This window comes from Netta rufina (assembly GCF_964035555.1).
Source record: "Netta rufina genome assembly, chromosome: 1".
In the NCBI taxonomy this organism is placed as follows: Eukaryota; Metazoa; Chordata; class Aves; order Anseriformes; family Anatidae; genus Netta; species Netta rufina.
Window position 1 is genome coordinate 105,163,630 of NC_140123.1, and position 12,944 is coordinate 105,176,573.

General features: G+C 39.0%; 1 protein-coding gene across 1 annotated transcript in view; it reads left to right on the forward strand.

Annotated features, from left to right (window-relative positions):
* Positions 1-12,944, forward strand: part of ROBO2 (roundabout guidance receptor 2) — a gene marked incomplete at both ends in the record, with an annotated part of 468,927 nt that overhangs the window by 83 nt on the left and 455,900 nt on the right. The window lies entirely within an intron of this gene.

A 12,944-nucleotide genomic window follows, 5' to 3' on the forward strand; every position in this document is an offset into this window, starting at 1 on the left:
TCTGTGCAGAATTCCCCTTCATCTGAAGCTGATTTGGGACAGCACATGGACAGCATTATGAGCTTTAGCGTTACAGAGCCTTAACTTTGTTTCTGGTATAAAAATGGCATTTGGGGGCGGGAGGGAGGGTGTGGGGGGATGGAGAATATGTTTCCAATAAGCAGCCCTTCCCATCTGCTAACTCAATGGAAAAGTAGTGTAGGAATGGTAGAATATCGGCTTGAGGAAGCGGGGAAGGGGAGAAATCCCCGTGCTAAATCCCCTATTTCGCGGTGCTGGTGGTGGTAGGGAAGCGGGGAGGAGAGCGGCGAGGCAGGGAGCCGCTGTACCTGGCGTTACTTTGCCTCCTCCTATTGTTAAACTTTCCAGCGGGAGAGCCAGCTGATGAAATAAATCGGCTAGCTGTGCTTCCGCTCCAGGTGAGGCGAATTGGCCACTTTCCAGAGTCCCTAAACGCCTCCTTTGGCACGGCACGACGCTGCCCCCATGCCCCGCGGGGTCGGGCAGGTGCGGCCGGGGGGGGGTCTCCCCGACACCACATGCCCCCCCCGGCCTTAATCTGCCCCCCGACATCGTGTCCTTCCCCCCTCCGCTATGGGCTGCCCCCAGAGAGCGTGGCCGTGAGGGGTAGGAGCGCTAGGGGGAAAGGCGTTGTTGTGCTGGGTTTTCTTAATTATTTTTGTTTTATTTTTTATTCTGGTGTTTGTTTCCCTCCTCTTTTGGGTTGGCTCTGCCATGCTCCTGGCAGTTTTCAAGTTCAAGGAGTGGCTGAGGGGATATAAAGGAGCATTTTAGGGGAGGCACGCTTTGGTAGGGCGGAAACTTCAGCGCAAGGGTAAATTCTCTCTGGGAGTGGGGGCTGGCGCTGTTCTGCAGCATCGGCGTTAAATGCATTACTGTAGCTCAAGCACACAAGTAGAAAGCAAGCATCTGCACGGTCCTACATGTGCGTGTGCTGGGATCAAATGTTTGGCAGCCCTCCTACCACCGAGCATTTGCATCTCTAAGTAGTCTGTCAGGCTGCGGGTGAGTTTAGGCTCTGGGACCCCGGCTATTTCTGCCGGTGAGAGAAAACTTTGTTCCAGGAAGCTACTGCTTGCAGCACTGACCGTGTCAGCCCTTAAGCGAGGGCTCTAGGATTATTGTTTGCAGTTACAGGCGGCTTTGGGTAGTTCTGCCCCTCCTATCATCTCCCCCCATCCCCAGCAAGTAGGGAGGCAAAAGAGCTGAGAAGGGAGAGACACTGAAGTGGTGCTTTACACTGCTGGCATAATAAACTATGCAGTTTAACCTTTGGTTTGGTCTACCGATAGGAAAATGGGTTTTGCCTAATGTATGTACATGCTAAGCAGAAGGAGGTCCAAACTGTGAAAGAGTATAGTAGAACATTTGCATCTGTCAGCATGGTCATGGTTTTATGGGTATTCTTTTTTTACCCTACTGTAGCATATTTTGATTCACAACTTTAAGGCCACCCCTCTCAGAGGTACCTTTGTATACAAACTGAAAACATCAGGCTATAGAAATGTAATTATTAGTAAGCGTTTAAAATTATACATAGCTAGAAGGAAGACAATTAAAGTGCTCAGTGGAAGTGACAGAGAGAATCAGAGGAGCTTGGTGTTACAGAATGTAATTAATGTACCAGGCTGTTTGGAGATACATGAAACAAATGCAATTAACCAGCTTGCTGGAACGACAGAGCAAGACATAATTTATTCTGGTTTTGTCACGGGGAGCACAAGTAGAACCTTTGTTCTGTTTTAGCCTTATAGGACGAGGGTGGGGGTGTGAATGAAGCACGTAGCTAGTGTGTAGCCGGACCGTTGCAGGGGAAAAAATGCCACGAAACTGCCCAGAATACAAACTCCCTTTTCCTGGGGAGAGGTTTCAGAGACTGTATCAGGTTTGCATGTTAACAACTCTTTAAAATAAATAAATAAAATAAAAATACATACAAAAAAAAAAAAAAAAAAAACGACTGTGTGGATAGCATATCATGACAAAGTACAGTCAAGCTGTCATTGTATAAGTGACTAACAAGTAGCTTTGGAGAAATACTGGCATGCAAGCTTGGCATAAAATACTTTTGTCCCTTTGGAAGCATAGTAATTGTGATTATACCTTTGGGTGACATATACCACTGGTTGCTTTGAAAAGATATATATCACCATTAGCACTATTTATAATACTTGAAGGAAAAAGGCAAACCCCAATTGACCACTAATTTAATAAGTCCTTGATTGGTTTTCTGTCTTTTAAAGTTACCTCCTAATGCATTTCTGTTTTTGAGGGTGGTTTTGTTGTTATTTTTTTTTTTGGTGTGGTGTGGTTTTCTTATTTATTTTGCTCTCTTGGTATGAGGTCCAGAGAAAGACATCACCATCTGATGCATGATAGCCATAATTTTCTCTGTGAGATTAACTTTGTTTAGTGACTTTAAAATGGTATTGCACAGTGGTGTAGATCAACATCGTAATTTTTTTCATCTGTGTTATTTTCTCTGTCCATGCTTCTATGACACCTGAAAATTGCAGAGCTCAATGGAAATGGCAGAAAGCATGTGGCATATATATGTTTTTACTGTGCTTTTGATTTTCTTGTAGCCCTGCCCATATTCTTGCAGTCTGTTCAGGGAATAGCTGCAATTGTCTCTTCTTTTTTCTTTAGCTACCAATGTTGGTTACAGTTCTTTTTAAATAAGTAACTAAATAAAATATTGGACACTGTACCATAAAATCAAATGCTAGATGTTAGAGTTAAAATAGTTAATTACATATTTTTTCATAGGGGTCAGTTGACTTTCATTGTTGTGTGTTTTGTTGTGTTTTTTTTTTTTTTTTTTTTTTTTTTGAGTCTTTCTTCCAATCATTAGTAAAGACTGCAAGAAAGAATATTAATAGAAAAGTTCCCAGCTACTGTGAACACTGGCATGTGGACATTACTATGGAAAATAGATTGAATGGGCCAAATTCAGCCCTGGTAGGACTTGCAGTGCTTTCAGTGAACATGGCAACATTTTATGTCAGGGCTGGCTATTTAGGCTGGCTGGCTCTTGAAAACTGCAAATGCGGTAATCTTGTATGTGATTGTGTTAAATTTATGCAAGAAACATTTTGTAAAAGCAGCCTTTTGTCTTCATATTAATATTTTTCAAAAAGCTCTTATTTTCTTAATGAAAAGTATGGAAAATGGTGGATCAAGCATTTTATCTTACGTTTCCTATTTCTTTTATTTTTTTATTTTTTTTTAATTTGTTTTATTTCTTCCACTGGTGAGGTACATATCTGTGGCCTTCTGCAGATCTCAGTTGCCCATCAGAGAACATGGCTTACATACGGAGCTGGAGTATATTCTTCTGGTGTGTACTTGAGCTGACAGGGTCTTGATCTCTCATGTTGAGTTTTGCTGTTGATGGATAACCTTTGCTTCTGTGGAATGTGTGCATTTTAATACCTTAAGAGTAAAAGTCTGTAGAGATGGAGATTTTATGTTTCTGTTTCCTTTATCTTCTTCCCTTGGACCCAATTCTGCAGAGCATTTAGGTGCGTGCCGCTGTTGCTTACACAGAAACTCAGTGAAGTTGATGGGAATTTAAACATGTGTTCCAAGTTAATCATATGCTTGAAAACTTTGCTGAGTAGGGAGGAATTTATGCCCATGATGAAAAGTTCTGCTGAATTAGTCTTAATGTTGTGCTTGCCTTACTTCCTTTCTCCTAGGTTGTAATTGCAACAGCATATATTTATGTGCAAAAGATAGGCAAAGAGAAAATGCTGTCATAGCACTTCCAGAGATGGATATGTTTGAAAAGTAATTTGATAGTCCAAGTAATTTGTTTTGTTCATTTGCTAATTTGGTACACTGCAAAAGGTCTGATATCCCGCAGTTCTTTTAGAAAAGACAGAATATCTTTTGTTGTTGTTGTTGTTGTTTGTTTTTTTAAAAAATAAAAATAAAACTTTTCAGTGAATTCAACTTAGTACAATAGTCCTTCCATTAGTAGCTTTCTGGAATGATGAGGTTGATGTTGCTTGTGGAAAACATGTTGCAAAGTGAGCTAATTATAGCAATGTGAGACAAAGGTATACAGTCTTAAAAGTAGACAAAAGGATGTCAGTATATTTTAAGGACGCATAAAAAGCATCAAGCGCATGCACTAAAAAATTCATTGAGAGAAAATGGAAGCATTGGCTAGTCTGTCCGGTCAACTCCTTTTCCAGGAGTTGCCTTTTTATAGCAATGCTATGTAGAGTCATTGCACTAACCTCAAAACCTGCTCTGTCCACTGCTGAACCATTTAGTGAAAATTACTAAAGAGTATGCAATGGCTTTTTAGCCATTTGCTACCCTTGAATTGCTATTCAAATATTGATCTCAGCTAAATAGATTGCTAACAGGTTCTGTACATTCTGTTTCAGCCACCTAGGAGGAACACTGCTGTCAGGCTTTATCTGTTATCTCAGCTGGCATGGCAGAGGTTGCTCTTCCTTGTGGCTGCCATCTGGCTCACCACCTATGGTAACAACCTTGCAGAGGATACTTAGTAATCACGTTGATGCTGTTTCTTGCCAACAGGCTAGGTTACTGGTTCTCATTTCTAAATTTCTCATGGAATCTCTATTTTGTGTGCAGAAGAAAGTATGTATTCCACTCTTCCCAAGTAAATATTTATTTATTTCATTTCAGATTGAGCAGGTATTTCCTATGTGTAAGTACAGATTTTTTATTTTTATTTTTACAGAAAGTTTATTGCGTTACCCAAGTCTTCTCACGTGTTCATTTTTCAAGCATGCATTCCATATACATTTGGAAAATTCCTTTACATTTTGGTACAGAGGACAATACAGAATCTAACAATACAGAATTGCTATTTCAGCAGTAGTGCTGAGGCTACCTTTTATACAGGACTATTCATGTGGATTGTTACTAATGAGATCTTTGCAAAACAATTGCACATAAGGAAGGATTTGTGGACGTAGATTTTAGTTTCATCATCTTTACTCTCTGACCTAGCTTGTACTCTACAACAGAAATGGTAGACTTTCTGCCCTTGAAATTATACATCCAGAGGTAAGAATGCGTTGTCAATGCTGTCCTCATCTCCAACCCTTTCCTTAACAAAATAAGTATTGACCACTGGTGATTAATAGTTTTCATTATTGTTTTAGATAATTAAACAATGCCTTGTTAATTTAGGACCTGATTCTGTACCACTGAAATCTATAACCATTTTTGTATTCAGCCCTCCATGAGAAAGACCTTTGAGAACAGGCGATATCTTGAGTTATTATAGGACATGCATCTTAAATCATTATTTCATCTTCATAAATGCAAGTTTGTTGCAAGATAAAGTTGGCTTGTTCCTGCATCCTTCTGTGGAGATAGCTACAACAAATAGAGGGTATAAGTGCATGTTGCTGCTTCAGTCCTACCTACTCCTTACTTCTATAGTGCTCTCCTTACTAGTGCAGAGTATCCCTTCCTAATCAGAAGTCTGCTGCTTGTGCTGGGTTTTGGATGTAATGATGTGAATTCTTAATATTTTCCAAGCCAAATGCTCATGAAGTAAAAAATGGCTTTTTAATTCCATCTCTGCAGCTTATCTTGGCTTTGCTGCCATGGAAGAGAGCCAAGATGTGCTCTTAATTTTATTAAAATAATATCCTTCATAAATAAATACATGAGCAACAATACACAAGCTAACCAGTAGTACCCATGTAATAACCTGCTGGTACGTTCATTGAGCTGCTGTGCTCTAGTAGGCAAACCTAATTGAGATTCATCTTTGTATTATGGACAATTGTGATGTGAAGATGCTAATTTAAACTATATTTTGGCAGAAGTTCCTTGTGTATGTGTGTTGAATTTGCAGTCTTCACTACTCCTCCCCAGCTATTTTTTCAGCTAAGCAAATTGTCTGTAAACTCACTAAATAATGCAGCTCTCCGCAAGTTATCACATCAGATTAACAGGGCTCTGAGCTAACTTTCTGGTTACAGCCTAGGTTGACTTGCAAACATCCTTTCCCGTGCTTAATTTCTTCCTGAGCTTTAGTTGCACAGCAGAACCCTATGTTAGTGAAAACCACATAGCTTCATTCTGCATAATGTTAAAAATTACTTGTTTGTTTTGCTTTGTTTCCTGGTGGAAGTATCACCTTTGGCTTGCTGATAACTGAAGGCCACAAATCTTTTGGTGACTCCAGTGTATACTTGAAAATCAATTGAGATGGGTTGCTTCCAGGTCCCATTGCAAATTCTGTATGCCATTTATCTGTCCTGGTTGTGGAGATAATTATTTGGCTCTAACTACCTGCGTGAATGATGACTGGAAGAAAACAGAGCATTTTCAGATTAATTCCTCATCATATCAAGTGCTCAATGCAAGAGCAACCTTGATGGTTTGTTTTGCTGAATTACCCTTCTTGTCAGTGCATCTTCATTGTACTTCAGTCCAGCTACAGTAAGAGACTGCGGCCTGCGTTTGTACAGCTTTATACTTGGTTATAATTTACTTTTTCTTTCATTGCTTTTCCTCAGATTAACTGAGACATCAGTTTGTTTGGTCTGACACATGGAAATTACCTGGTAGTGTGAGCAGGGATTTCAGGGGCTGAAGTATGGTCTTACTTGTGAGAGTTCACCCGGATGATTATGCCACAGAGTTGTAGCACATGGTCTCTTAATATGTCTTTGTGTTGCTGGTACAGCTGCAGCATGGTGTGCCAAGGCCAGGAGAGTCTCTATAATGTGCTTGTCAGAAATGAAGATTGGACAAATAATGTAAAGAATAAGTGGCCAGCAGCAAGTTGTAAAACACAATAAACTCTGTATTTCACTCGTATTCATCACTTGCCATTGATTGCAGGAGAAACCGAGTGGAAAAAATTTAACCTTTTAAAACCAAAATGTCAGGTAACTAACATCGGTCAACTTCTTTCTCATTCAGACTGAATGGAGTAACTGTTCATGCCAGGGTACCAGCGGTACTTTTTTACTGCTGTGAAAATGTCAAGAGTTAAGAAGCAGTTATGAGAAGTATTTTAATGCTGTGTGAGCCCTGTAATCATGGTTTCTCAAACTGTCATTCTGTGCAGTTTTCAAGGTCTGCATGTCCTGTAGCCCAAATGATTTCATCATGGCAAAAGGAGTGATCAATTTTAGCCTAAGAGTTTATATTGTATCTTGAAGAGAACCCTGTAAATAAGGGGTGGGTGCTAGTTCCTGGCATATCAATATTACAAAGCATTCAAATGGCATAAAAAAAAATGCTGTTAGACTTGGGCTCAGCACACTGTGTCCCCTTCAGGACCTGGAAGTGCTTGTTGGTCCTGTGACCATGAGGGTGCTCTCTGGGAAGAGGAATGACACCGTGAGCTGGGAGGAGGGGGATATGTGCCCAGTTCCAAGCCAGGGGCTTGATGGATTAGAGGGCTGCCCCATTTTGAAGCAGGGAGTGAGGGGAGGGACAGAATAGCAGGGGAGCTGGGTTACAGAGAATGCGGCTTGGGGAGTAAAGAAAGGAGCACAACGCAGCTGTTACGCTTAACATAATAGTGCTGATGCCTAGTAACTTTGGTGGTGTTTTATACACAGTGTGCTTAGGCTTTATATCATTGCTATGTTATTTTTGCACCCCTTATTCATGGAGATAAGGAACCTTTCTGTTAAACTGGTAGAGACCAGATTTACTTGGAGTAGCTGCAAAACAATGCTACATTGTAATTTGACGCAGTGAACTAGGTGAGGTCTTCCTTATCTTTAACTTCATGTACTGCAGAAGTGTTGTGATAGATTGGCTGGACTTCTTTTGCATATATAATTTTATGATGTGTAAAAGAAATTCAGTGGGCTAATTAAAATATTCAGTTTAAGTCAAGGCAACAGGTATTAAACAGCTATTAAACAAAGAACCTTCTTTGGGGAAGAAAATAATTATCAGAAATACTGCAGGCTACTACTGATTTTATCCTTGATCTACTTATTTCATCCTTTTTGTTACCAAGCTGGATGTTAATCTGTAATGCTTTGATTTCAAACAAGTCAGTGTGACGTGTCTATACAGACGTATGCCTGAATTATAAACTTCTTCTGTTTTTGTTTTTTCTTCTGCATGAAATTGATTCATTAGCTTAAGGTGTGTAATATGGTGGTTACCTAATGAGACTAGGCAGTTTTGTTCCATAAGATAGTCTCACAGGATAAAAATCACAGCATGTGGAATAACGGGATCCTATGATAAAATTGTCTTTTAGTACTGCTGTCTTTAAAACTCTTAAGAGTAGTTCTGTGTGTGTGTATGTCTAGATTAAAATATATATATAAAATAAAATCTGTGTTCTGTAGAATTACATATAGTCGTATGGATACACACTTATGATGAAGGAAAGTAACTGTAGAAACTGTAACTAATAGAATATAATGTCCCTGAAGGCAAAACTATAAACAGTAGTAGGAACTGTTAGAACACCGAATTACAAGAAAATGAAATATGTGACAAGTAGAAAAATATATCAAATTAAATATGAATCTACACAACTGTTTACTATTATTTACTGAGTTCTTTCTGACAACTGATGAATTTAGGATGAAATGCAAAAGAACATATGTCTGGCTTTGTATGACCCCAAATTTCTCTGTTCTCCCTTTCAGCAGACAACATGTCCTTTTTCCTTAAGTGATTTTTGGTTGCTAGGAGAAGTGCAGTAGTCTGCCCTGCTCTTACCCAGCAGTAAAACCGAAGAGTGTATTGAGGTAGAGAGAGGGGCAAAGCATAGTATAGGCCATGAATCACAAGTTGTCACTAGTATGTCCACTTTGTTCCTACTTTTTCTTTGAAAACTTTTGTTTTTCCTAATGGTGTTCCCTTTCAGCTGATCCCTCTAAGCCATTCAGAATGGGGGGAAAAAAGTGCTGTTAAGAGTCCACTCAGAGGAACAAAAAAAAAAAAAAAAAAGGAGGGGGAGACTTTGAGAGTTATTCACGGGGACACAGTGGTAGCCATGCACAATTCAATGAATAGCTTTAGTCGGCTGCTGTTAAAGCTGGATGATTGATACCTTCAGGTTTTGGTTGTTGGGTTGGTTTTTTTGTTTTGTTTTGTTTGTTTGTTTGTTTTCTATGACAGGAAAGTACACAGAACGTCTTCATAGTAATCCTGCCTGTTTTCATGCTTAGATTTTGAAATTGTGCACATCCTATCCTCAAATTTCAGTGTATGCAGTGTTCTCAAAGCTTGTATGGAGAAATCAGATGGTAATGTTGCATATGTTTGTTGAAATTAGAAAGAGAAAATTGTTAATAATCATGCTACACTAGTTTATGAAGTCTTTTTATTGATTCCCTAAATTATGCTCTTTAAATTAACTGTGTACTGTGGCAAGAATTACTTGACCATCACCTCAAGTAATGAGCTAAAGGTGTGCTTAACCAGATGTCATTGGCTACTTCTAAACCTTTGCAATGAAAAATGGTTTTACGTAGCTAGGTATTGTAGCAAGTAGAAGTGATTAGAGAATATTGTTAATATTAAGAATATCAAAATCATGAGAATTTTGGCAGATTTCATTTGAAATTGATTGCAGAATGAACATATAGAAGATATTCTTTCCTCAAATGCTGAATGAAAACCAATCCTTAAAGTAGGTTTAAAACAAAACAGTCTTAAAACAATGATTGTTTATTGAGAAACAGAGCTGAAGTCATGCGTGCAAGTCCTGGGGATGAGGACATAGAAACCATGACTGCAGAGAGCTGTGATTTGTGCTGTAAAAACAGATGACTGTGAATACAGCAGGCCCCTCTATGTATCATTCCTTAACAGGAATAAGTGCTGAATGTCTAAGGATCTCATTACCAATTTAGAATATCTTGTTGACTCAATTTAGTGACATGCAGATAATAGAGAAATTCAATGATGATGTAATTGGAAAAATAATGCAGCAACTTGCACCGATTTGTTATTCACATTTGAACAAAATAGGTTTCACCCATACTTCTGAGGTGATTGGGTGACCTGGCATTACTGGATTCAGTCCCAGCGTAATTTAATGGGATCTGTGTCTGTTTAGGTCAGGGCTGAATTTGCCCCTGGGGAAAGATGAAGATGGAAGAGATGTAAGTTAAATTGCAAGGAGCTCACTCTATCTTGCAGTCTGCTGACAGTGGGGTGTGTGTAGTGTGGGTTGCTTTTTTGGTTTGTTTGTCTGTTTTGTTTTGTTTTTCCTGATCCACAAAGGATTTAGGAATAATTTAACTGCTATCTAAAGCACAACTGAGTTTTCAGTTACTTCTATGAAAGCTGCAATTGCTGAGACCAGATTTCCCTCATAACTTACAGCAAATATTTGCCTTAGTCATTCTTCAGCGTTAGTCCAAAAGTGTTGTCCTTCCACCTGCTGAAAAGTGTGTGGGAAAGCAGACACATTTTTGTCATGGTATGTGGATATTGTTTAAATTTAATAAGAAATAATCAAATTAAATACATTTAATGATAAAAAAATAACGAATTAGCTGTTAATATGTTAATATAAATGATGTGCCCAGTGTCATTCAAGAAGTCCATAGCAGAAGGGAGAATGAGATCTGGTTTCTAAGAGCCCCAGCATGGCTTAGGGCACAGGGGTAACTTCAGCTGATGGTACTACCTGCAGCTCTTTACCTTCCATTGAAAGCCAGGGAACTTTTGAGGCATAGGAGGACACAAATGGTAGAATCATGGGCCATACATCTGTCCTCTAGTGGTAATCTTTCTTCCTGAGACTCAACAGCCCTACTACACTACGTTATTGAAGAGAACAGGCAGAGAGGGTGATTCAGCACAGTTTTTCAGCACAGGTTTTGGGAGTGGTTGGTGGTTGGCATGTGGGAAACCAATGCAGAGAAGGAAGTGGTCCTCTGTTTTGTTTGATTGTTTTTTAAATTATGCAGAGCATAAGAGACTGACTTAAAACTAACCATAGAACTGTGATCAGAAGGCTTACAGATGCAAGAAGCTTCACCTGCACTCTCTCCATTAGGCACTCACCAGTGAGCCAAAATAATGATGCACAACACATATCCAGTAGTAAATAGTGTAGTCAGCAACTTGAGAAAGAAGTCTGTAAAACCACACGAACTACATAACTTCATCTTCCGATGAAGGCTGGCTCTTAACTTAAGAAGATCACCTTCAGCTGTATCTGCCACGAGGACTTTAACTTTCAGTATTATCTGGAAACACATTAATCTCTTAAAACCCATTTGTGATAAATTTGAGAAGTAGAAAGGCAGATGCATTATTTGATGAACAAATTTCCTCTGTACCTCTTAGCATTTCTGAACAGGCATCTTGTTAGGCTGCTTTGTATTTCCAGAGCAGTGACAAGGTTGAAATAAGTTCTGGCACTGTCTGGAGGAAGAATCATACAGGAGTTAGTGGTGGTTTGAGGGGGATGGAGAATAACTGTACACAAGTGTTAGTCTCTTCTGCAATCTGCAATGATACTTTTGGCATCTTTTGACATAGTCTCAGCATGTATTTTAAGGGTCCAAATCTGTATTTTACCATACATTTTATCATCACAGTCTAGGCTAGTCTTTGTTAAAGGATATATCATGTTAATCCCATGGTAGTCCTGTTATGGTAGCGTACTGGTGTTTCTGTCTGATGGGAAATCACCAAGAAAGCTGCCTGAGAAACCATCAGAGTCTGTCTTCAAATTGGAATGAAGGAATAATTTTTGAATACCTGATATGTTTTGCAGTCATACCCAGATAGACCTATAGAGGGAACAAGGTGGAGCATAAAGGAGCTGAGAGCTGGAGCCATGTCTCAGCATGCTTCTTGTATATTACTTGCACCGTGGAAATTCTGCTCCTGTGGAAACTATAGATGTGAAATGCGTTAGCAACAGCTAGAATAAAGCATAGTGTTTTTCTTGTATGCCCAGAATACAAGGGCATACAAGTATACATCTCAAGATACAAGGGCATACATCTCTTGTACCTATTCAGGATTCAGGGTGGGGAGAATTCTAAGGTAAGTTTTAGAGGCAGATGGATTCTTGAAAGGTGGAAATTTCTCTAGACAGATCCATGCAATGATAGATGCCCCCTTCCCTTCCCTCCTCCCTTCTTTTTTTTCTTTTTCTTTTCTTTTTTTTTTCTCAACAGCTTTGAAAATTAATTTCCTAGTGCTCCAGACTTTTGTTTAGCATTTTGAACAGACAGACTGCATTCTCACATCTAACAAGTGTGATATATTAAGCTAGGGAGAGAAAATATAGAGAAGGTTAGTTTTAATATGGACTCGGCTGGAGGCATGCTACCTAATGAATCACTAATACCGCATCCTGCAGTGTTATGAGTGCTAGTGGTCTCTTGTCCAAATACAATTCTTGCCTAGCTTCCTTTGCTTTCATGTCTCACAGGGTCATATCATAATTCTTGTTATCTGCTTTAGAAAGATGCTAGATTACAAGTTAGACTAGCCAAGATAGAGCATTTTGAACAAGTTTCTTTGGAAGCAAGACTCCTGTGGAGAAATTTTAATAGACAAAGACAGGAGTTTGTAGGAGCAAAATTGTTCAGATTGCCCAGTGAATACCTGGAGAGGAAGTATCTTCAATATTCTATGCTGAATGTTTAGGAGGCCTTTCAGGTCATATTTTGCTTGTATATCTTAAAGCTTTTTAAAACTTGGTATGAATTGGTTATATATGCGTGTGATATATAAATAACACCTAACTGAATGTTGTAAGCAAAGGAAATAAATCAGCCAATGATTCTTTTGGCTATACTCTTGGTACAACGGTCTTGGAGAACTATAAATATATATCACATATTACTTTTACTTGCTTTTATTTTTTTGCAATCTTCAAATGGCAAATAAAGCTATTGTTAACAGACTTTAAAATCATTTGGAAGATTGTTACAGCATAGATCATTTTGAGGAAAAGAATG